We start from the raw sequence: 24,038 nt of genomic DNA, 5'->3' as shown, positions 1-24,038 counted from the left end.
AAAGAAAAAAAAACCACGGTTAGGTCACTGGTATATACAATTATGGACGGGCTGCCGAGTGCCGACACAGAGGTAGCCACAGCCGTGAACTACCGCACTGTACACTGGTTGATAAAGAGATAGTAGTATACTCGTAACAACTAGTATGACGACGGTATAAAGAATGAAAAAAAAACCACGGTTAGGTGGTATATAATACAATTATGGTTGGACGGACTGCCTGCCGAGTGCCGACACAGAGGTAGCCACAGCCGTGAACTACCGCACTGTACACTGGTTGATAAAGAGATAGTAGTATACTCGTAACAACTAGTATGACGACGGTATAAAGAATGAAAAAAAAACCACGGTTAGGTGGTATATAATACAATTATGGTTGGACGGACTGCCTGCCGAGTGCCGACACAGAGGTAGCCACAGCCGTGAACTACCGCACTGTACACTGGTTGATAAAGAGATAGTAGTATACTCGTAACAACTAGTATGACGACGGTATAAAGAACGAAAAAAAAAACACGGTTAGGTGGTATATATTATAATACAATTATGGATGGACGGACTGCCTGCCGAGTTCCGACACAGAGGTAGCCACAGCCGTGAACTACCGCACTGTACACTGGTTGATAAAGAGATAGTAGTATACTCGTAACAACTAGTATGACGACGGTATAAAGAACGAAAAAAAAACCACGGTTAGGTGGTATATATTATAATACAATTATGGATGGACGGACTGCCTGCCGAGTGCCGACACAGAGGTAGCCACAGCCGTGAACTACCGCACTGTACTGTGTCTGCTGCTAATATAGACTGGTTGATAAAGAGATAGTATACAATACTACTAATATACTGGTGGTCAGGCACTGGTCACCACTAGTCACACTGGCAGTGGCACTCCTGCAGCAAAAGTGTGCACTGTTTAATTTTAATATAATATTATTTATCATGTACTCCTGGCTCCTGCTATAACAACCTGCAGTGCTCCCCAGTCTCCCCCACAATTATAAGCTTTATATACAATACATTGATGTGCAGCACACTGGGCTGAGCAGTGCACACAGACTGAGTCACTGTGTGACTGTGTATCGTTTTTTTTCAGGCAGAGAACGGATATATTAAATAAAACAAACAACTGCACTGTCTCTGGTGGTCACTGGTCACTGTGGTCGTCAGTCACTAAACTCTGTCTGCACTCTGCACTCTCTTCTAATCTACAGTATCACAGCAATCTCTCTCTCTCTCTTCTAAATCTAATCTAAATGGAGAGGACGCCAGCCACGTCCTCTCCCTATCAATCTCAATGCACGTGTGAAAATGGCGGCGACGCGCGGCTCCTTATATAGAATCCGAGTCTCGCGAGAATCCGACAGCGTCATGATGACGTTCGGGCGCGCTCGGGTTAACCGAGCAAGGCGGGAGGATCCGAGTCGCTCGGACCCGTGAAAAAAAAGTGAAGTTCGTGCGGGTTCGGATTCAAAGAAACCGAACCCGCTCATAATATATGTGAAATACTTGAAGTATTTAGCTGTAAATAAGTCCTCTCTTTCAGTCTTCTGCAGCCTAGTGTCATGAGTGAGTTGGTGCAGTGATACATAGAAACAGGGCCAGTGATGTCAGGGAAACTCAAATGACTAATATCAACTATCAACCATCTAAAGAGGACAAAAGGGTAATTTGTCAATACTGTAGCAACAATTCAGCTAAGGCTTGTCAACATTTTAAACTCCTCTTCAGGAAAACACTGGAAAGGAGAAGCAGCTGGGGACTTCAGGGGGCAGGTCCGGATGTTTGTGACATTAGGCCCCACCCCCTATCTTGCAAATCGATGGTCCTCAAGGAAGGGGTTGGGCTAAAATGATTGGGATTCACATAATTTTAGCCCCACCCCCTCCATTTTGATAGGCAATTACCAGCATTATATGCCTGTCCTGCCCGCTTCCCTAGGAAGTGGGCAGGATTCGGGAGGGGTACCCACTCTTCCGGGGGGATTACCTGGAAAATCGTGAGTCTCCTGCAACCTCTGGGAGTGTAGGTAAGTATGATTTAGCTTCTAGCTTTAATTTTACAGAATGTACTTGATACAGCCAGCTGCCAGCCCCGGGTTCCCGGCACCTGTGCAATGGGTCTGGCAGCTGCCGGGCCCGATGCACCGCAGTTCGACTGCGCATGTGCAAACCCACAGCTTCTATGGACTGCATCGACTGCAGCCCATAAAAGCCGTATTGGGCTGCACCAAAGGCAGGGAGTGGCTTCCTCCAGGAAGCCAGCTCTCTGCTATTCGCAGTCCGGTCTGGCAGTCACGAAGAGAGGAATGGGACTGCCTTGTGTGCCTATCACTGCCAGTCACAGTGAAGCCAGTGCAGCCACGGACTGCATTTGATTCACTGACAGTGAGAGGGGTGGCAGATTTTACTGGGAGGTCTGCAGTTCTGCAGCCCATAGATAAAATCCACCACTGGTGAGGAGAATTGTCTGTAACGGAGTGGAAAGGTAAAGATCAAAGGCGCATCTATAATAGATCGGCTGTTTATGGCAAGCAAATAGTTTTATTGTAAAGACAGCAGTATACTGTGTTGTTGGATTTTTATCCTGCTAACTAATTATTTGCACCAAGCATCTTCATCTTCTACATCAGTGGTTCTCAACCTCGGTCCTCAAGTAATGAAAATTTTACCAGTTGTACACACTTTTATCTGCATGATATTTGATGAGCGCTATTTTTCAAGTGTAATTATCTTTTCCACTATTGTCATACTTTTGAAGTGTGGGGTTCACTTCTTTTTACACTAGATATAGCTGCACCTCAAGTTTTATTGCGCATATCATTGAAAATATCTGTTACAATATTCTCAAGTACCCCCCAACAGTTCATGTTTTCCAGGTCACCTAGCTGGTGCACAGGTGTATTCATTACTCACTGACACATTTTAAAAGACCCACAGGTGGAGCAAATTATTTCACTTGCAATCCTGCGAGGAGACCTGGAAAAAATGAACTGTTGGGGGTACTTGAGGACCGAGGGTGAGAACCACTGTTCTACATTACAAAAAAGACACCAAACATGTTGTGTTTTCTTGGCTAATGCAATACTGCCCTTTAAATTTAAGACAAAGATGAACAACCGCAACAACAACAAAAACAAATCAGCAAAAAAAAAAAAAATGTGAATTTTGGCAGTGAACAAGTTAATGTCAGCTTTTATGTAGAATGCTATAGAAGCCGAAACTACAAATCTGTCAAAGTGTGGACTGGGAATCTTAGAACAGAGCATTTTCGGCAACAACAAAGTCCCTCTGTGCTCACTGTACTACTGGGGATTAGAATGGGGTCAGTATCCCATGACAGCACCTGCAAAGTTATAAGCTAATATCCTGCATTAATCATATTCCATCTGAGTTTTAAAAGCAAATAAATAGTTCCGAATATCCTTTGACCCCTTCTGCAGAGAAGCCAGTACTTTATCTTCATGGCAAACTAATCTTTCTCTCTGCAAGACAAAAAATATGATCAACTACTCTGACCCCACAGCTGAAGTGAGAAGGCCCATCCCAGTAATAAAAGGCATGTCGTCAGGGGAGAGGGAACATACTGTAGTTGTGCTGACAATATTAACGGTCAAGTTCAATAAAAAAAAAGAAGCAGGTTTGTTTGGCTGGAAAGAAGTTGTATACTAATATTATCCTAATCACTGCAGCAGCTGTGTTTTCACTGCTTGGAACCCGTGTAATTAGCAGTCTGAGCATGTTACGCTCCTGTTGTTGGAAAGTGTTAAGTCTTTCTACATATCCTGTAAACCAGAAGTAAAGTGGGTAATATAGCAAAATGCTACTCAACTATAATTACAAATGTGATATTAAATAACATAATCATTATGAGATAAGGGAGGGTTTAGCAAGTCTAAGTGAGAAGTATAGCATCATTACGGTTTAAAGGTTTAAACCAGGCATTTTCAACCAGTGTGCCATGGCACACTAGTGTGCCGCGACCAGTTGCAAGGTGTGCCGCGGAGCCAGAGCAGCTTCCTGCACCTTCAGAGTGAACTGTTGGCCCAGGCTCCTCTTATAGGATCATTCATTCTCCGGCTGTGACCTGTGCCTTGATGATGCGGCGGTGTGATATCATAGGTCACGGCCGCCGCATCTCACCACCCAGCCAGCCCACCTGCCTGCATACACATCTTCCAGTTCCCGCCTGCATCCACAGCTTTGCTTGCCCACCCACATCCACACCTGCCCGACTGCCCGCTGCTCAGTATTCGCAGAACTCCACTATGAACAACCTCTGCCACTAAGGGGACAGGGAGGAGGACAGCTGACCGGTAGGGGCTAATATTTGTTATGTTATTTCTCCTGTGGGGAGCAACAGGATTTATGGGGGGAACAATGTGATTCATTCATGTGTGGAGCAATAGGATTTATGTGGGGAGCAATGTGATTGATTGATTTATGTGGGGAGCAACTGGATTTATGTAAGGAGCAACATGATTTATGTGGGGAGCAATGTGATTGTTTTTTCTGTGTAGGCCAATGTACTGTATGTGTGGGTTTTTTATTACTGTGAGGGCCAATGTATGTTTTTTGGGGGGGTTTCTGTGGGGAACGTATGGTGTGCCTTGGCAATTTTAAAATATTGTTCGGTGTGCCGCGAGTAAAAAAAGGTTGAAAATCACTGGTTTAAACTGTATATTCAAGGTCTGGTGCCCATCCCAATTTGTTTCTGTCAGTAGCACTTTCTTGTTTAACCAGCAGGTGGTGGTAAAACCCATAGGAAAGATAGACCAAGTACTGTACAGTGCATGAATAATGCACCAGGGAAAACCAGGGTTCATTGAACCCTTTGGTGAACAACATTCACTCACAATGCAAGAGATATTGGGTGGGGAGCCTAATTCAAATGCAAATTTGTTCTCTAATGGGCAAAATCATGTGCAGTGCAGGTGGGGTAGATGTAACGTGCAGAGATAGTTAGATTTGGGTGGGTTATATTGTTTCTGTGCAGGGTAAATACTGCCTGCCTTATTTTCACACTGCAATTTAGATTTCAGTTTGAACACACCCCACCCAAATCTAACTCTCTCTGCACATGTTATATCTGCCCCATCTGCAGTGCACATGGTTTTGCCCAACTGCTAACAAAATTGCTGCTGCGATCATCTTGGAATGACCACCATGGTTTTGCCCATTAAAGAACAAATTTGCTGCTGCTGCGATCAGATCTGAATTAGGCTCGGGATGTCTTAGAGTGTGGATTATTGGGGGTTATTCCGAGTTGTTCGCTCGTTGCCGATTTTCGCTATACTGCGATTAGTCGCTTACTGCGCATGCGAAAGGTTCGCAGAGCGCATGCGCTTAGTTATTTTACACAAAAGTTAGGTATTTTACTCACGGCATAACAAAGCTTTTTCATCGTTCTGGTGATCGTAGTGTGATTGACAGGAAGTGGGTGTTTTTGGGCGGAAACTGGCCGTTTTCTGGGAGTGTGCGAAAAAACGCTGGCATTTCTGGGAAAAACGAGGGAGTGTCTGAAGAAACGTGGGAGTGTCTGGGCGAACGCTGGGTGTGTTTGTGACGTCAAACCAGGAACAAAACTGACTGAACTGATCGCAATGTAGGAGTAAGTCTGGAGCTACTCAGAAACTGCTAAGAAATTTCTATTCGCAATTCTGCTAATCTTTCGTTCGCAATTCTGCTATGCTAAGATACACTCCCAGAGGGCGGCGGCTTAGTGTGTGCAATGCTGCTAAAAGCAGCTAGCGAGCGAACAACTCGGAATGAGGGTCCTTTTGCGGGTGCATATGTATGTGGTGTTCATGGTGATGTGGACTGTGGACAATTTAACAGCACAGGCAACCACCATCCCACCACATTCACATGACTTATGAAATAAATAACAGTTTAGTTAAATACAAAGGACCCACTGCCCATAAAGTAACTAAACAGCCTAGTTTGCTCCATAATGGGTCTCTCTCTCAAGGGTGGGTGACCAGAATAAATGGTTGATATAGCAGGTTATATACCCAATTCTGACTAGCACTGGACTCCTTATAGTTCCCCTGACTGTTGGGTGCCAGGTAACAAAATATTCAAAGTAGAGTAAAAAACCTTCCATGGAACTAAAAGTGCCAGCATGCACTGACAGCATCTAAGTGGTTTTGAATGCTGGCATTTGTAAATCTATAGCCATCACTACACCAAGTACATGGGGGAACATGTGTGAGAGGTGCGGTTGGGGGCCTGCGAGTGCGTGTGGTGGTGCCTGCTGCCGTGCAGGTGTAGACGCGGTACTCACCAGGCGCCGCTCTCTCTCACCTTCAGGTACCGGAACCTTCAACGGACCTGGAATTCTTCAGTCGGATCCGGACACGGCGATTCCCTCTCGGAGCTGACCGACGACCTAGCTGAGGAGAGAAGGGTTTACATTAAAGGGGGTATCGACCCTTCTTCCGCTGGAACAGGGGATACCCCAGGGGTGGCTGCGACCTTCACCGGCTGGGTGAATGGTCATCACCGGCACAAAGCCTCAGCTACCCAGCTTTCACACACTCGCGCTTTCGCACGTAGTGTGATGAAAGGGATTCTCACGTCCGTGAGCAATCCTACCTCCGGCGCTCGGGGACAAACAAGGGACAGACGTACACGGATGCTACTCACCGTCACAAGTCTTGCACTCCGATCTTCTCCACTTACAGGTCCCTGTAAGGAGGCAAAGAGAAACAGCCGTGCAGGGCCTAACTCTGACCTAGTGTCACACCCTATACTATCTACAACAGCGGAGCCCTCAAACTAGCTCTGTGGGTGTGGTGCAACACAACTATGCACAACTTACACAACACATACACTTTGCCCTGCACGGTAACAACATATAACACACTATCGGAGTTACAACATAAAACGGTGCTGTCCCTTTATCTACCCGACCCAGAACACCCAGTAGTGGGGACCGCACAGCTCACCCACCTACCGTACTCTCAGGGTGGCCTGAGCCTAGCGCCCAGTACCACCTTTACTCACCTCAGGGAAACACTGCTTCGCTGGGCCTAGCGCCCCCTAACTGCCCACAGGCCGGAGGCCTGACTTTGCCCACGGGCCTAGCGCCCGCCTACTTGCCGCCCGTTGGGTGACCTGGGCCTTGTGCCCAGGGTCACCTTATCGTATCCCCGATTTGGCCACAAATACCCTAGGGCCTAACGCCCTCTATTAGCCACAGGCCTAGTGCCTAGATCGTTCCCCGGGCCTAGTGCCCGCCCAACTGGTGCCGCATGAGTGGGGTGGCTTGGGCCTAATGCCCAAACCACCTCATCAAATATTGGGGGCCCAAACTCCTAACTGCGCCCAGGCCTAGCGCCTGAATTGTGTCCTCGGGCCTAATGCCCGTCCCTGGTGGTCGAGGGAGGAAAAGGGGAGGGGGAGGATAGCCTCACTGAGGCCTTACCTAACCTGGGGGCCTCCACCGTCTTCTGCCGCTGACCCGTCCTGGCCAGCGGCGCCTCCGTCTCTTCCCTGCGTCCAGCCGCCGCTGGACATCTTCTTTCTGCAGGCCGACGTCTTCTGGCCTCTTCCGCGGCCTCAGGACCTCCTCTCCCCGCGGTCGTCGTCTTCTCCTCGGCGCCGGATCCTCTTCTGCGCTCCGGCGCGCCGACGACCTCCTCCGCTGCTCCCGGCCGTGTCTTCTCTTCTTCCACGCGATCCTCTTCTTCTTCCTCCTGCGCGCGGGCTCCTCCTCTTCGCCGCTCTTCGGCGCGGCCTCCTGTCCGAACGGCTCCCGCCCGGCGTCTGACGTCAGACGCCAGGGGCGGGGCCTATGACGCGGCGAGCGCTGATTGGCTCGCCGCGTCTCTTCCTGATTGGCCGCCGCTCCGGGAGCCGCGATTGGCTCCCGGAGGGCGCCAACATTCAAACCCTCCAGCCTGGGGTCCGGTGCAGGGAAAAGGGTAATCCCTGCACCGGACACCCGCCGCCGCCGCCACGCACCCAGCGCTGGGGACAGACAAGCTGCCCCAGCGCTGTCCCCAACTAGGGACAACACAGATGTGCCCACAGGGCACATCCTTACACATGCACATTAGCACTTGTAATGTTAAAACAGTGGGGGTCATTCTGACCCAATTGCATGCTGCAGTTTATCGCAGCGGTGCGATCGGGTCAGAACTTCACATGCGCTGGCGCCGCAGTGCGCCGGCGCATGCCAGACGGCTGAAGGCCGTCGGGCCGCTACGATCAATTGAAGACGGATCCATTCCGACAAGGGCTATTCAATGCCATCTCAATTCGACTTTAAAAAAAGTTGAATTGAGATGCGGGAGATGAGACGGGGAATAGCTGCGGGGAGACGGGGGAGATCAGTGCTACAGTAGCTGCTATAGCAGCGTAGCTGGAGGATGTGTCACAGCCGCCGCTCACAGCAGCGTCCCCGGCTCCAGCAGGTCTCGCTTGCTGGTGCTGGGTGGACGCTGCTGTGAGTGGCGGCTGTGACACATCCTCCAGCTACACTGCTATAGCAGCTACTGTAGCACTGATCTACCCCGTCTGCCCGTGGCTCTCCCCCGCCTCCCCGCTGGTATCCCCCCCCCTCCCCCACCTTCCTCCTCTCGGCTCCCTCGTCTCAATCCGACTGTTTTTAAAGACAGATTGAGATGGTCGAAAAGGGGGCCAAAACCGTTTCGACAGAAGCACATGGCTCGGCAGCTATTCCGCCGATCTACGTGCTTTTCGACAAGTCAAATTCCTCAACTTGTCGAATAATTTGGGGTTATATTGAATAGGTCGGAACCCCATCTGACCTAAAAAAAAGTCGAAAACTGCCGTCTGGCAGCTTGTGACTTCAATTGAATAAACCCCTAAATGTTTGAAATTGCCTGCAAATGTGAGTATAAATATTTACTAAAACCTCTATTTGTGTGTGCCAATGTTTATAAAACTAGTATTTTGGACCCATCATATGCCGGTCACAAGCACAAAAGTGATCTGCAGGGGCACCTGTAGCTTTAACCGGGCTTTATTTATCCTCTGTCTCTAGCCACCCCCCCCCCCCCCCCCCCCCCCACACACACACACACCCCTTTCACCTCTGCATCTCTCTCTCTCTCTCTCCTCTTTTTTCTTTATTCCCCCTTTTCTTTCTCTTCTTCGCTTTCCTACCCCTTCCCCCTTCTCTTTCATCTCTTCCCTCTTTTCTTTCTCATCCCCTTCTTTAGCCTTCACCACGTCCTCTTCTTGCTGGGAGTACTCCTGGTTGCTCTGCAGAAGATAATCAAAGTGGGTCAACCCATATACTCTCAGATAATTCTGCTAGGGATGACCATCGACCATCGATGATTCAAAATCATCAATGGTTTATGGCCGATGTCGAATACTTTTGCCATCGATGGGGGAGAACCAGATGGTTTCCCGCCATCGATGGCAAGGTATAATATAACCAAATATTTTTTGTATTTTTTTTAATGAGGTGTCAGCACACATCTCTCCTGCCGCTCAGCACAGCGCGATCTGTGCTGAGCGTGCGGGGGGAGACGGGGGGGCCGCTCATTTCACCCAGCGGGTGAAGTGAGCGACCCGCTAGATTGGCCTGCATGCAGGCCAATCTAGCAGCAGCGATAGCGATGTGCGGGGACGCGCATCGCTATCGCCGAGGGGGCTACACACGGAGCGATCATGGCGATATTCTAAGCAATCTAGTCAGATTGCTTAGAATATCGCTCCGTGAGTACCCCCCTTTACATAATGCATGTTGCCCCCTTACTGTACATGCTGAGATTGTCCAATAGTTATAGAATGCGAGTCACATCAAGAGGGGTATCTAATATAAATTCAATAATATTGATTATGGAGTTACCAAATATTCTGTTATGCTGCAAATGTTTCAATAATACTGCATAGTGACTGTAAATGTTTCACTTTCAATAAAGTTTTTTCATCATTTTGAAATATGTTAAATAAAAAAATGAAATTGAGAAGGCTAAATGAGCTAACAGGATGCTTCATGACATGGCTTGGGGCACTGTAGAATTAACTAGCACTGATTCTTGCCTTGGGCAAATATATGGGGGGGAATTCAATTGCTGGCAAATCCTTCGCCCGGCTGAATCTGCATGGCACCCGCCTCACTTTATGGCAGCAAGAACTTGCACAAAGTGTATGCTACCCCATATGGTAGTGAGAACTTTTGTCCACACCGCACACCCTGTACCCATTTTTTCATTACTCACCTCTCTGGATTTCCCCTCGGCATCAGCATGTCACTACAAATCTCCAGGTAAATGGTGCGGTGGCCATTTTCCCGGAGTTTTGAGCATACATAGTAAGAAAGTATCTGGGAAAATGGCTGCCATGCCATCTCTTCGGAGATTTGCACATGTTTAATAGAGTCTGTTCCCCTATAGTGTTCAGACTCTATTCTGCTGCCGGGCGCCGGCTACAGAGGAGGGGGCCTGGACGGAGGACGTTGCATCCTGTGTATTTATATATAATATTCCAAAGTTACTGGATTCATAGAAAATTATTACATTAGCGTAATTAATATAAGCGTTTTCTATAAGTCCACACTCCCAGAAAACGTCCAGTTTCCGCCCAGAAACACCCACTTCCTGTCAATCACACTACGAACACCAGAACGATAAAAAATCCTTGTTAGGCCGTGAGTAAAATACCTAACTTTTGTGTAAAATAACTAAGCGCATGCGCAGTAAGCGACTAATTGCAGTATAGCGAAAATCGGCAACGAGCGAACAACTCGGAATGACCCCCTTAGTACATTACATTATGGTTGCTGCATTATAAGAGGCGTGCCGTTCTGTGTGTTTGTTGTTGTATTTTATATATATATATATGTTGTATTATTATTATTAGTATATATGGTTTTTTTATTATTATATATGTATATGTGTATATATATTGTACATCTCCACCTGTGGAAATACATTGAGTCCGAAGCTGATACTTCTGCTGTCCTTCCTAACCTGCCAGTGATTTTAGATATAATTAGGCGTCAGCTAGGATTTTTACCAAGTTTCAGTTCTACTGTGTTGTGAAATGGAGAAGTGAAGAAAGGTCATAATGAGCTAAAAATAAACTGACAAAGCATAAGAAGAGGCGCTGGAAAGGTGTTACATGTTCCGCTTCTAAAAGCCACAAAGACAGATAATTTACAGCATGTTCTCCTTGTACTTCTCCTGGTAATGATTCTATATTTGAATGAACTGATGGTGATATCTGACGGAAGCAGGTAATGTATAACAGTACTAGTTGTGCAGTATGCTGCAGCCCTGTGAATGAATACTGTAGGTGTTAGAAGTGGAGGACTTATTAATTAGTTGGAGTAGCGACTTGACATACTAAAACATCAAAGCAAACCAATCACATAACAATAACAGTAAATGCAATAAAGCAAATAAAATGCTAAAGTTTCATCTTTGTAATAAATGTGCTAATCATATTCATTTATTTATTAATCTGCAACTGGAACGGGGTGTGGTATTGAAGGTCGACCACTATTGGTCGACGGTAAGTAGGTCGACAGGGATTCTAGGCCGACATGGTCTCTAGCTCGACATGGTCTACGTCGACAGGTCAAACGGTCGACATGAGATTTTTAAAAAAAATGTTGGTGTCATTTTCGCCGTGCAGTGACCGGGAACCCCAATTAGTGCACTGTGTCTCCTTGCATGGCAAGCAAGGTGTCTTGCTCCGATACCGCTGCGCTCGGCACAGGTTACCATTACCAATCGTAGTCCACGTGGATCGTAAAGTATGAAAAAGTTCAAAAAGATTTTTAAAAAATGTGAAAAACTCATGTTGACATTTTGAGCTATCGACCTATAACATGTCAACCTAGAGACCCTGTCAACCTAGAAACCTTGTCAACCTAGTTACTATCGACCTAGACACTGTCGACCTAAGTCTTGTCGACCTAGAGACCGGATACCAACTGGAACACCAAGTCCTGGTTTCCAGTGCAGTGTGAACTGGAACAGCAAGGTCATATGAGGCAGAGGAGACCAGAGTCCTCTTACCACTGCCAGCCAGTATCACCGGGGAGCTACAAGGACAGTATGCCTGCAGCTAGTTCTCCCATACCTTTTGCCAGCAATGTAGTCCTTTGATGCAGTATATTCTGAAAAATGGCACTAGCGCGGGTAATAGTAAAGACTTTGACGCTCTATCTTCTGTGCATGCATTATCTCCCAAAAATATCACACTTTGGGGCAGATTTATCACCATCTGCATCTGTGGATGTGATATGATACAATCAACCAAATTCGTAATGCAGTTATTGATTACATTGTACGCATCAGTAATTGCATGCAGAGACAGAGCTTGCATGAAAGCTCTGTCCCTACGATGCTACTCTGCAGCCTTACCCTGATTATGTGCTGTGCTACCACCGCCGCTGCCGGGCACCCCTACTGCCGTTATAAGTTTATAACACCCACCTCCGCCCGCGCGCAAGCTCATACTCACCGGAGGCTGGGATCAGTGATCGGTGCTCCTGGAGTGCTGCCGGTCATCGGAGATCCCTGCTGCTGTGACCTCCAGTGCTGTAAAGTGAGAAGCTGCTGAGCACTTTGCAGCATCACTTTACTGCACTGGAGGTCACAGAAGCTGCAGGGAGTCCCCCATGACCGGCAGCCGTCATCGGAGCACCAATCACCGGTCCCTGGCTGTAGGTGAGTATAATATTTTTTTTTGCAGTGATCAGCTTGTGTGTCCATCGGTCAGAGAAAGCTGTGCAGAGGTACATGATCCACACAGAGCCCTGTGATTACGCTGTCTGAAGATGGTGTAATTATCACAGGGCTCATTGCAGTATTTTTTCACAATTTTGTTTTAGTAAATGTGGTAAGATCACACTTCCCAATATAAGTATGGGAAATGTGATCTGGTTACTAAAAAAAAGTGAATTAAAGGGGTTGGAGCAGTTTTTCATGAAAACTGACCAAGAAGCCCTTTACTACATTTAGGCAGGGCCGGATTAACAATGGGGCTAATGGAGCTGAAGCTCCAGGCCCACTGTTCAAATAGGCCCAGAGCATCTGCAGACTCTAATGCTGCAGTAGACAGGTAAAAATACAACTCGCTACTGCACTCTGACTCTGCCAGCGGCCGTCCAAAACCCGACCCCCCTGGCCACAAGACCTCCCACCAGGCTTGTAGATCAAATGCCTCATGCGGCATAGACATTTAACCTATGATCGCGGTATAGTGGAAGGCTTCCTGAGCCTTCCCTGCACCGCCTACACACAATGACTCCTCCGCGCACGTGACGTCCCAGCGTGAGACGTCACCAAAGTGCCACCCAGCATCCCGGCCATGGTGTGTACAGACTCCATAGGCACGGGCCCGGAGGCTGGGACGTCACATGTTCACACTGACTGCAGCATAACAGCACAGTGAAGGCGGCCCAGCGTCGGCAGGTCCCAGCCTCCTGAATGTGGTAAGGTGACAGACCTGCTGCACTTTCATATGATATGTACAGTAGGACAGGCACTATTTAAAAAAGAGAAATATAGTTTAATATCTTCTATATATAACTTAATATATATGCATACATATATGAATATGTAGATATTACAATTTTATATATATATATATATATATATATATATATATAAAACCAAAGGGTCTGGCACCTCCTTAAAAACAGAATGCTTGGTTGGTTGCCCCCACATATGAATGAATCAGACGTATCGGGTGTGGCACTCCAAGTGTAATATAAAAACCAGTCATGATGAAAATTACACAATAAAGGCACCTGATTTATATATATATATATATATATATATATATATATATATATATATATATATATATATATACTCCACAAACACTCTCCTCCTGCGCTAATTGGTTTCAAAATAGGCGATTAGGTATAGCTATCTCTAGGATGGGCTGCCTGGTTCCTCTGAGTTCCTTGTTAGGAGGAACTGAGCAAAGAAAATAGAGTATAGAAATAGAGGAAAAATGGCGCCCCAGGGGTTTACAAATACCCTTACACAAAGACTATTGCTTAACAGGATTTGCAATCAATATTTATACAGGTTTTTAAAACACATAACGGACTGTTCTTTTCATAAAAATTTATTAAAACAATTATACAAAAACATGAAGTATATCCATCATTATTACATGTACATTGTGATGTAGTTTCTCCTACAGAAATCCATCAATGATTGCAAATACTGTTAAGCAATAGTCTTTGTATAAGGGTATTTGTAAACCCCTGGGGCGCCATTTTTCCTCTATTTCTATATATATATATATATATATATATATGTGTGTGAATTTTAGAGATGAGCGGTCCAAATTCCAAGGAATCCAGACCGCTCTGAGCATCAGGAATCTGTCTCTGATCCCACGTTGAGGCCGAACATCATCTTCCAGGGACTTGGATTCTATATAAGGTGCTGTGGCCGGGACTCTGCACCATTTCAAACTAACGCACGCCGCTGTGTGCTGCGCTGTACTCTACTGTATTTGCTGTGCAGTGTCAAGACTCACAAGAGGCTGTGCTCTATATAGCGATTGTATAGGGGGCACGCTGCTGTATGCTGCGCTGTACTCTGCTGTAAATTGTGCTATTTGGTGCACCTTATCATAGTGCGCTTTGTTCACGTGCATCTATAAGCTCGATATATATATATATATTTCTATTGTTTGTACTGTTTGGTGCACTTTACCCTAGTGCGCTTTGTTCATGTGATGCTGAATCTTGTGAGACTTGTGATGTTGTCGTGTGTTGTGAAGCGGCACCATGGACGGTTCAGTGCGTATAGTTAGCTTTGTAAGTATTATGTCAGCACAATAAGACATTTTATTATCTTGCACCTGTATATATATATATATATATATATATATATATATATATATATAAAACATACATGGGAGTCAATCACTAGACCGTATGTCGGGATCCCGGTGTTCATAATGCAGACACTGGAATCCCAACAGGCGGTAAAATTCCGCCACCGGAATCCCAGCGCCACAGGCTTTTCTCCGTTGATGGGTGTCTGCAGAGGGAGAATAGAACCTATGGCGAGCGCAGAAAGCCACTGTGCCCGCAAGGGGATTTCTAGGACTCGCCCCACTGCCGGGACTCCGCTGTCAGGATCATGACAGCCGGGATCCCGGCCACCGGTAATATGTATGTATTCCATAATTTTTTAATTTTTTTATTTTCTTTAAGTGGTGTGGTCACAATACCACTGGCACTGCAGATGTATGAGTGCTGTGGATTCTGTGCTGTTGTTGTTTTGGTGCTACTGGGCTTGAGAAAGGGGGTTGCACCCTGAAACGTTGCACGAGCTTGAGCGCACACACACACACACACACACACACACGTGAAAGAAAAAGAAAACAATTAACATGGCTTTGGATTTGCTTTGACGTGCTTTCTTCATTCTTGGTGGTTGCATTTTATTTATAAAGTATAGTTTGTGGGGTTTTTTTATTTATTTTTTTATTCAGTGGTCAGTAACAGGTGGTGTATGCTTCATATATGCAAAAAGGGGAGGTAAATTGAGGTAGTCGAAGGTAGCAATGCCCTACATGGTGCGAACCACAACTCACATCATTGGCCATACCCTTATATCAGTAATCACACCCCCACCATGCTGGTCACACCCCCTGCGGTGGCACACAGTAGGCCCTCCTTAAATTTCAGCTCCAGGCCCATGAGAACCTTAATCTGGCACTGCATTTAGGTGATACTAAAATAATGTGAAAATGGTGTGAAAGCACATTACTTTAGTAAAAGAAGGTTAATAAATCTGCCCGTCTAGGTGGTGCTTCTGTCATAAGGTAGAGAGGGGTGCTACATAGGAAGGAGGGGGCATGCCTGGCGCTCTGTGAGCTGCTGACATGCCCTCCCTCCCTCTGTCTCCGTTAATAGATGCTGTGCGCATGCGCACTGCGTCTATTCACCGCTGCCCTGCTAAGCAGAGCAGTGAGTGACTGGAGTCTCCCAACTGCCCCCCCCCCCCCCCATTCCACCCACTGCGAGACACTGCGGCCTGCGGGTGGGACAGTCCCCAAAAACGGGACTGTCCAGCGAAAATCGTGACAGTTGGGAGGTATGCTGTAGTAGTGACAGTTGGGAGGTATGCTGTAGTAGTGACAGTTGGGAGGTATGCTGTAGTAGTGACAGTTGGGAGGTATGCTGTAGTAGTGACAGTTGGGAGGTATGCTGTAGTAGTGACAGTTGGGAGGTATGCTGTAGTAGTGTATCTAAAAAATAATTTTCCAAGCATGTTAATTTTCTCTGGTAAATACGTATGACCTTAGATTAATTTACTGTCATCATCTAACCTTTTCAGTTAAGTATTCAATTCAGCTAAATATTATATACACTGACTATATGCATACACTGTTTTGTACTACAGAAATGAAAATATATTCCTTTTGACTTTACCACTCACGCGTGTGCAGTAACTTGGCCAGGTAAGTAAAGTTCACATGTAAGTAAAAGTAAGGTGGAACCCAGATGCTTACAGGATCACTTTACTTCTTAGCATTTGCCCCTACAGAGACTGTATTCCGACATATGATTCTTGTTCTTGATACATTGCTTTGCCGCGCGAATGTCCTGACCCTGGGCCCTTATAAGTTGGGAGGTATGATAGCGGTGCCCCCTCCAACACCAGGCCTGCTTCCTCCGCTGCTTCTGCCGCCACCACCACATTCCTGGAACTTCTGTGCCGTTGCCTGTGTCCTCCCTCCGGGCTCCATCTAAATGTCTCTTCCAAAATGGCCACCACCAACTCTAGAATCCATCAAAACTGTCCTCTCTCAGGTGTCCCTGCTTTTCTGTGTTTTTCCCCTTACAAATAACATTATTTATAGGTAACTATGGTCATTTATTCCTTGTAGCAGATTTTAATAAACTTTTCTTTTTAGGGGATTTAAATTAAGTTTGACTTTTTAAATGTAAAATATATTTTAAAAATATATTTGAAAAATACACATACTGGTACTAACATTTTATGTATACTATTACTAACTGTATTATTTTTGTCTATATATTAATAGCAGATGGACAACTTTTCTGAGTGACATATTTCTATGATGCCGTTGTCCGAGCAGGGCACAGCTTATACCAAATTAAAGGTCCGTAGATTTGACGAAAAATATTGGTGTTGTAATTGGTTGCTTCGTTTCGGAGTTATGTTGCAAAAGTCTGCCTTCTATAGACAATGCATCACCATTGTGCTCTGGAAAATGTGACAGTTGGTGTACTCTCCCTGTGCACCTGCTGGGTGACCTGGGACGTGGAAAACTGTGACAGTTATTTGCAGCCACCCACTATTCGACTCCTAAGGGGGTGAAAAGGGGTAAAATGTTCCGCCCAGCAAATCTTTGCCCAGTTGAAACCAGCCACATCAGCTAATTATTATTATTATTATTATTATTATTAAAAATAATAATAATAATATTAATCATAATTGTAAACATACATATATATATATATATATATATATATATATATATACATATACATACATTCATATGAATAATTAATTAAAATAAATACATATTAATAATAATGTTCTTCCTAATATTAAAGCATATATTTGCAAATGCTTTTAAATCTATTCTGTATTTCACTTCTGTGTCTGTTCTCCCTCCCATACTCACAAATAGAACAAACTGTTTATGGAAGACTAAATTTAGAATTTGAACAGAATCTAACAGTGGGAACTGTGAATAAGTATCACTGTAGAAGAAGCTCACAGTGAGACAAAGACAAGTAACTGACAGCATGGTCTCACGTTATGTACAATCCACAGACAGGAAGTTAAAAAAATCTATCTTTAACAATACAACACATATCCATAGAATATATCCGTGTAATAGCACATATAAGTGATTTTAATTTTTGTTAAAATTAAAAATACCCTAATTTTCTACATACATATAATAAATTGTAAGCTTGCGAGCAGGGCGGCTCTGTGTATAAGGTGTATTTGAAACATAAACACATTCTGTGCTTAGACTTAGGTCCCATCGCCATGATATCTCATTATGGTATGCAATTATTCCCAAATACTGAAAAATCCGATATCCATAATACTTCTGGTCCCAAGCATTTTGGATAAGGGGTACTCAACCTGTACTCAATTTGATAAAATGTAAGGAGGAGGAAATGATCCCCAAAATGTATTGGTTGTGACTAATATATCACAGATGAAACAAGTTTTATTTGACAGTATTTTCTCTAATCCATTCCCAAAACATGTATCTGATACAGTTTACTGTATATAATACAGAGGTTCTCAAATGCGGTCCTCGTGGCACACCAATGGTCCAGGTTTTAGGTATATCCATGGCTCAGCACAAATGGTTAAATCAAATTATCTGAGGTGCTAATTAATTCACCTATGGCCAAGGGGATCAGTATATATTCCGGTAGGAATCCCAACAGCTGGAATACCAGCGGCGAGTCCCCTCGGGTGGTGGCGTGGACCACCACCCAAGTGGGAAATCCAGGCGGCGGGTGGGTTTTCGACCGCTGGCATTTCACCGGGTGTCGGGATTCCAGCAGCTGACAAACTGACCGCATACCTGGCCAAGCATGGATAAACTTATAACCTGGATCGTTAAGGTGCCTTGAGGACCACATTTGAGAACCTCTGGTATAACATCTTATCTATACATTTTTTTGTTACTGCTAGAATTTTCATTAACCTTTAGAGAATCAGAATATTTTTCACAACACACCTAGGTGAAAAGTTTCTTATTGAGAAATTCTGGAACAAACATTATATTAAGTACATTATGTTTATATGTCATCCTTAAGGGCCCCATACACGAGAACGATATGCCTGAGGCTGAAGCCGGAGGCGATTTCCCTTGAACTCTCCCGGGAGCTTCCCAGGAGTGGTTGCATACGATTCCATATGATTTGGTATATTTTGCAAGCGATATATCGTAAACGATCCCAGCCATGCCTGAGGGAACCGACATATCACGAGTGCACCACTAACGATCTAGGGGAGCCGATCCGACCCTCACGGGAACGCGCATCAGATCGGAAACACCTTCAAAATGCCCGATTTCACATGGATATATCGGCCCGAATGCCCTAAATTGGCTGAAATCGGGCATTATCGTTCTAGTGTCCTTAAGGTTCAGTCATGTGATGAGGGACAGAAATCGCTTCTGTTTGTCCACATATTTTATGACTGGAAGCCATCAGCACTGGTTATGCCTATTACATTGACAATAAATAATTTGAATTGATCCTTGACCACCAACCCGGGGGCACCCCTGCAAGTGCGTCGAGGCACCCTGGAGTCCCAGTTTGGAAACCACTGTATTAGACAACAGAAAGTCATTACCTGTAACTGTGTTTGTAAGAAAATAAAAAATATGAAGCCAAATTAAAAAATGCTGAAGTATATTTATATGCAAGGTTTCAGGTTACCACTAACCCTTCTTCCGGCAGTACAATCAAGATTTCCTCAAAATGGATGGGCCAAAAGGAAACCGCATTGCTAGTCTGGGCAGCCACAGGCTCCTTAGTCTCCAGTACACTGCTGGTAATTCTACCCCTGATAGAGACACATACTGTATTTCCCTTTAATTTACTGTTGCTTGTTGGCTGTTGCAAATACACTCTGTTGACGATAATGGTTGACGGTGCCAGTTAGCCACTTCTCATTGGCTGATTGTGGATTCCCCAGTGAAGCTGACAGTGCTTTCTTCATTCATTCTGCCTATATCATACGACTGAGGGGGTCATTCAGATCTGATTGCTGCTGTGCGTTTTCGCACAGCGTGCGATCAGACCCAAACTGCGCATGCGTCTAAGCTGCAATGCGCATGTGCGGCGGATGGCTACAACGGGCATTGGCGGTCAGCGACGGGATGGTGCGAAGGAACCATTTGCACAGGCGTTTGCAAGGTGACTGACAGGAAGAGGCCGTTTGTGGGTGGCAACTGACTGTTTTCAGGAAGTGTCCGGAAAAATGCAAAAAAAACATTTTCAGGGATGGTGTCTGACGTTAGCAGGATTCAATCGCACTGAAAGAGTAAGTCCTGGGCTACGCAGAGACTGCACAAACTGATTTTGTGCAGCTCTGCTACACATAGGATCGCACACTTGCACAGCGAAAGTGCACTCCCCCTGTAGGTGGCGACTATCTGATCGCAGGACAGCTAAAAACGCAGCCCAGTGATCAGATCTCAATGACCCCCTTTGTGTACAGATGTCTACCCCTGCAAGTGCCCTGATATCTGCATATGAAATGCTACTTTACAGTGTTTTCCTGGAAAACACTGTAACATAGCATTTCGTATGCAGATACAGCAACAATTACACACAGAATATAGGCATGCCGCATATAATTTTAATCAGTAGATTCTGCTTGTGCATTTTATTCGCACAGCATCTTATTCACATTTTTTAGTAAAAATTTGGGGGGTTTTGGACCTGTATTTACTTCATGTTTTGGATCTGGATTGGTTTTTGCCAAGACCGCACTTTCGGGTTATGGTTTTGGATCTGTATTTTTTTTTTTTAGAAAAATCATAAAAACAGCTAAAATTACAGAATTTGGCCTGTTTTTGTTCCTACAGTAATAATAACCCCAATAACATTAATTTCCACTCATTTCCAGTCAATTTTGACCACCTCACCAATATAGGCCAAAGCCTGGCTAAGCAACAGAGCAGCGGCACAAACACACGGCAGTTATTTCTGTTTAAAAATGTTTTAAATATTAGTAATGTATTAGCAATAACCAATCAAACTAACTTGCAAGTACTATCACTAGAAAACAATACAAAACAGAAATTTTCTGAGAATCGTGTGTAGAATATCTTTGCTCTAAAGTAGTTACCAAACAGCAAAGAAAAAACACACCAAACCATGTGTAAAATAGCAACAGCAGACATTGATGCCACCTACACAAGTGCATATGCCCCCAGCACATGCCTATTCTCAGTAGTGATGTGCATCGGACATTTTTCGGGTTTTGTGTTTTGGTTTTGGATTCGGTTCCGCGGCCGTGTTTTGGATTCGGACGCTTTTTGGCAAAACCTCACCGAAAATTTTTTGTCGGATTCGGGTGTTTTGGATTCGGGTGTTTAAAAAAAAAAAAAACTAAAAAACAGCTTAAATCATACAATTTGGGGGTCATTTTGATCCCATAGTATTATTAACCTCAATAACCATAATTTCCACTCATTTCCAGTCTATTCTGAACACCTCACACCTCACAATATTATTTTTAGTCCTAAAATTTGCACCGAGGTCGCTGTGTGACTAAGCTAAGCGACACAAGTGGCCGACACAAACACCTGGCCCATCTAGGAGTGGCACTGCAGTGTCAGACAGGATGGCACTTCAAAAAATAGTCCCCAAACAGCACATGATGCAAAGAAAAAAAGAGGCGCACCAAGGTCGCTGTGTGACTAAGCTAAGCGACACAAGTGGCCGACACAAACACCTGGCTCATCTAGGAGTGGCACTGCAGTTTTCTAGCGAGAGGATGAGTGCTTCCATCCTCATGTGAAGCTGAACCACTAGCCATGAACATAGGCCAGGGCCTCAGCAGTTCCTTGCCACTCCGTGTCGTAAATGGCATATTGGCAAGTTTACGCTTCTCATCAGACGCTTTCAATTTTGATTTTTGGGTCATTTTACTGAACTTTTGTTTTTTGGATTTTACATGCTCTCTACTATGACATTGGGCATCGGCCTTGGCAGACGACGTTGATGGCATTTCATCGTCTCGGCCATGACTAGTGGCAGCAGCTTCAGCACGAGGTGGAAGTGGATCTTGATCTTTCCCTATTTTACCCTTCACATTTTTGTTCTCCATTTTTTAATGTGTGGAATTATATGCCAGTATCAATAGCAATGGCCTACTACTATATATACTGCGCACAACTGGTATAGAATGTAGATGGATAGTATACTTAATGACGACACAGAGGTAGGTACAGCAGTGGCCTTCCGTACCGTACTGCTATATATAGTATACTGGTGGTCACTGTGTCAGCAAACTGCAAAACTAAAATGCACCACAGGTATAGAATGTAGATGGATAGTATACTTAATGACGACACAGAGGTAGGTACAGCAGTGGCCTTCCGTACCGTACTGCTATATATAGTATACTGGTGGTCACTGTGTCAGCAAACTGCAAACTAAAATGCACCACAGGTATAGAATGTAGATGGATAGTATACTTAATGACGACACAGAGGTAGGTACAGCAGTGGCCTTCCGTACCGTACTGCTATATATACTGGTGGTCACTGTGTCAGCAAAACTCTGCACTGTACTCCTCCTATATAATATTATACTGGTGGTCCCGACTCCCCAGTCCCCACAATAAAGCAGCACACTGAGCACAGATATGGAGTGTTTTTCAGGCAGACAACGTATACTGGTGGTCACTGTCAGCAAAACTCTGCACTGTACTCCTGCTATATAATACAGCTGCTCCCCAGTCCCCACAATTAAGCAGTGTGAGCACAGATATATGCAGCACACTGAGCACAGATAAGGAGCGTTTTTTTCAGGCAGAGAACGGATAAAACTGGTGGTCACTGATCAGCAAAACTCTTCACTGTACTCCTCCTATATTATACAGCTGCTCCGCAGTCCTCCCCACAATTAAGCAATAAAGCACAATCAAGTTCAACAATAACGAAAGAGGACGCCAGCCACGTCCTCTCCCTAACATTTCCAATGCACGAGTGAAAATGGCGGCGACGTGCGGCTGCTTATATAGAATCCGAATCTCGCGAGAATCCGACAGCGGGATGATGACGTTCGGGCGCGCTCAGGTTAACCGAGCCATACGGGAGAATCCGAGTATGGCTCGGACCCGTGTAAAAAGGGTGAAGTTCGGGGGGGTTCGGTTTCCGAGAAACCGAACCCGCTCATCACTAATTCTCAGTGCCCAGTCTGTACCTCCCTCCAGCGGGCCCTGGGTCACTGCTGACTGGCACTCTGTGCCCATGTACAGCCCCGATCAATCAGCCTTTTTGTCGAGCAGCTCCCCAAATTCTCCCCAATCACAAAAAATAGAATTCCGTACCCAGGGTCGTCTTTTCATATGGGCTTAATGGGCACTTGCTCAAGGGCCCCAGGAGTATAAGGGCACTAGGCTGATAGCTGAGGGTCCCCTCTTTCCAGGGATACCAGATTTTTGAAAATCGGACTTGGGGAACCGGAGATAAACTACTTCAAATTAGTGGTCCCCATCCAAACCTGTTAATTGCTCTTCCCAGCCAGATATCTCTGGTTCTGTTTGATTTATAGTTTTTCTGAGGGTATACGCCAAAAGCTGTGACTCTCCCCTTTGGTGGACACTTGCAGCTTGTCTCTACTATACCCAGAACCAGAGATATCAGCCTTCCAGCAGCTGGTCCCTGCTCCAGCTCCACACGTCTGGTATGCAGTTTTATATTTTCTTTGATGGATTGCTCTGGCTCCTGAACTCTGATCCCCAAGTCCCCAGTACCTTCTGACAGGAGGGACTCTCTAGTGTTTTATCCCATTCAAAGCTAAGAAATCTATTTCCAGGAACTGGAGATATCTGCAGTCAAGCAGGCTGCCCTCCCACAGGAAAATTATGAATATTAAGTCCACTCCACTATCCACCCCTCTCCTGGGTATTAAACACCCACTACCACCCTGGAAGTCATGTACCATGGCCCCTTTATTCAGCCCAATGCCCTCTTCTGCAGTTTAGTGTTCTCCCTCCTGCCCCATCTCCCACCATCTGTGCAGTAAAGGAGTAATTAGTAGAAATTACTGCTCCAGGTCCTACATGCTGAGCGGAAGACAGAACACCCCCTACCGCCCGCGGGACATCAAAGCTGCCACTGATTGCACCCACAACCCCTACCGCTGGAGGATAGGTAGGAGCCTCAGTGCATTGTTGTGCCCAGGGGCCCACACTGCTGTTAAGATGGCCCTGTCCGTACCTGTGTATTACAGTGCGAAATACTTTGGGACACACAGTTAAATATTGACCAGGTTATAGTGCTGGTCAGATACAGTGCTGATCGGACACAGTGCAGGTCAGACAC

General features: G+C 45.4%; 1 protein-coding gene and 1 long non-coding RNA gene across 5 annotated transcripts in view; one reads left to right on the top strand and one right to left on the bottom strand.

Moving 5' to 3' along the window:
- The window catches only part of HDAC9 (histone deacetylase 9), a 1,168,275-nt gene that overhangs the window by 764,079 nt on the left and 380,158 nt on the right, over window positions 1-24,038 (bottom strand). The gene's annotated exons all lie outside the window — the stretch shown is intronic.
- LOC134928854 (uncharacterized) lies at window positions 1,955-19,357 on the top strand. Of its 4 annotated transcripts, none has more exons than XR_010178066.1 (4): window positions 1,955-2,032; window positions 16,373-16,430; window positions 17,019-17,096; window positions 18,787-19,357. It is a non-coding gene; the product is annotated as an uncharacterized LOC134928854 (long non-coding RNA). The 4 variants fall into 4 exon arrangements; XR_010178064.1 differs by lacking the exon at window positions 1,955-2,032 and adding an exon at window positions 2,969-3,021; XR_010178067.1 differs by lacking the exon at window positions 1,955-2,032 and adding an exon at window positions 3,191-3,327.

The sequence above is a fragment of the Pseudophryne corroboree genome, chromosome 5 (genome assembly GCF_028390025.1).
Source record: "Pseudophryne corroboree isolate aPseCor3 chromosome 5, aPseCor3.hap2, whole genome shotgun sequence".
Taxonomy (NCBI): Eukaryota; Metazoa; Chordata; class Amphibia; order Anura; family Myobatrachidae; genus Pseudophryne; species Pseudophryne corroboree.
The sequence above is the reverse complement of the archived record's forward strand: the minus strand, read 5'-3'. Positions and strand labels throughout refer to the sequence as shown.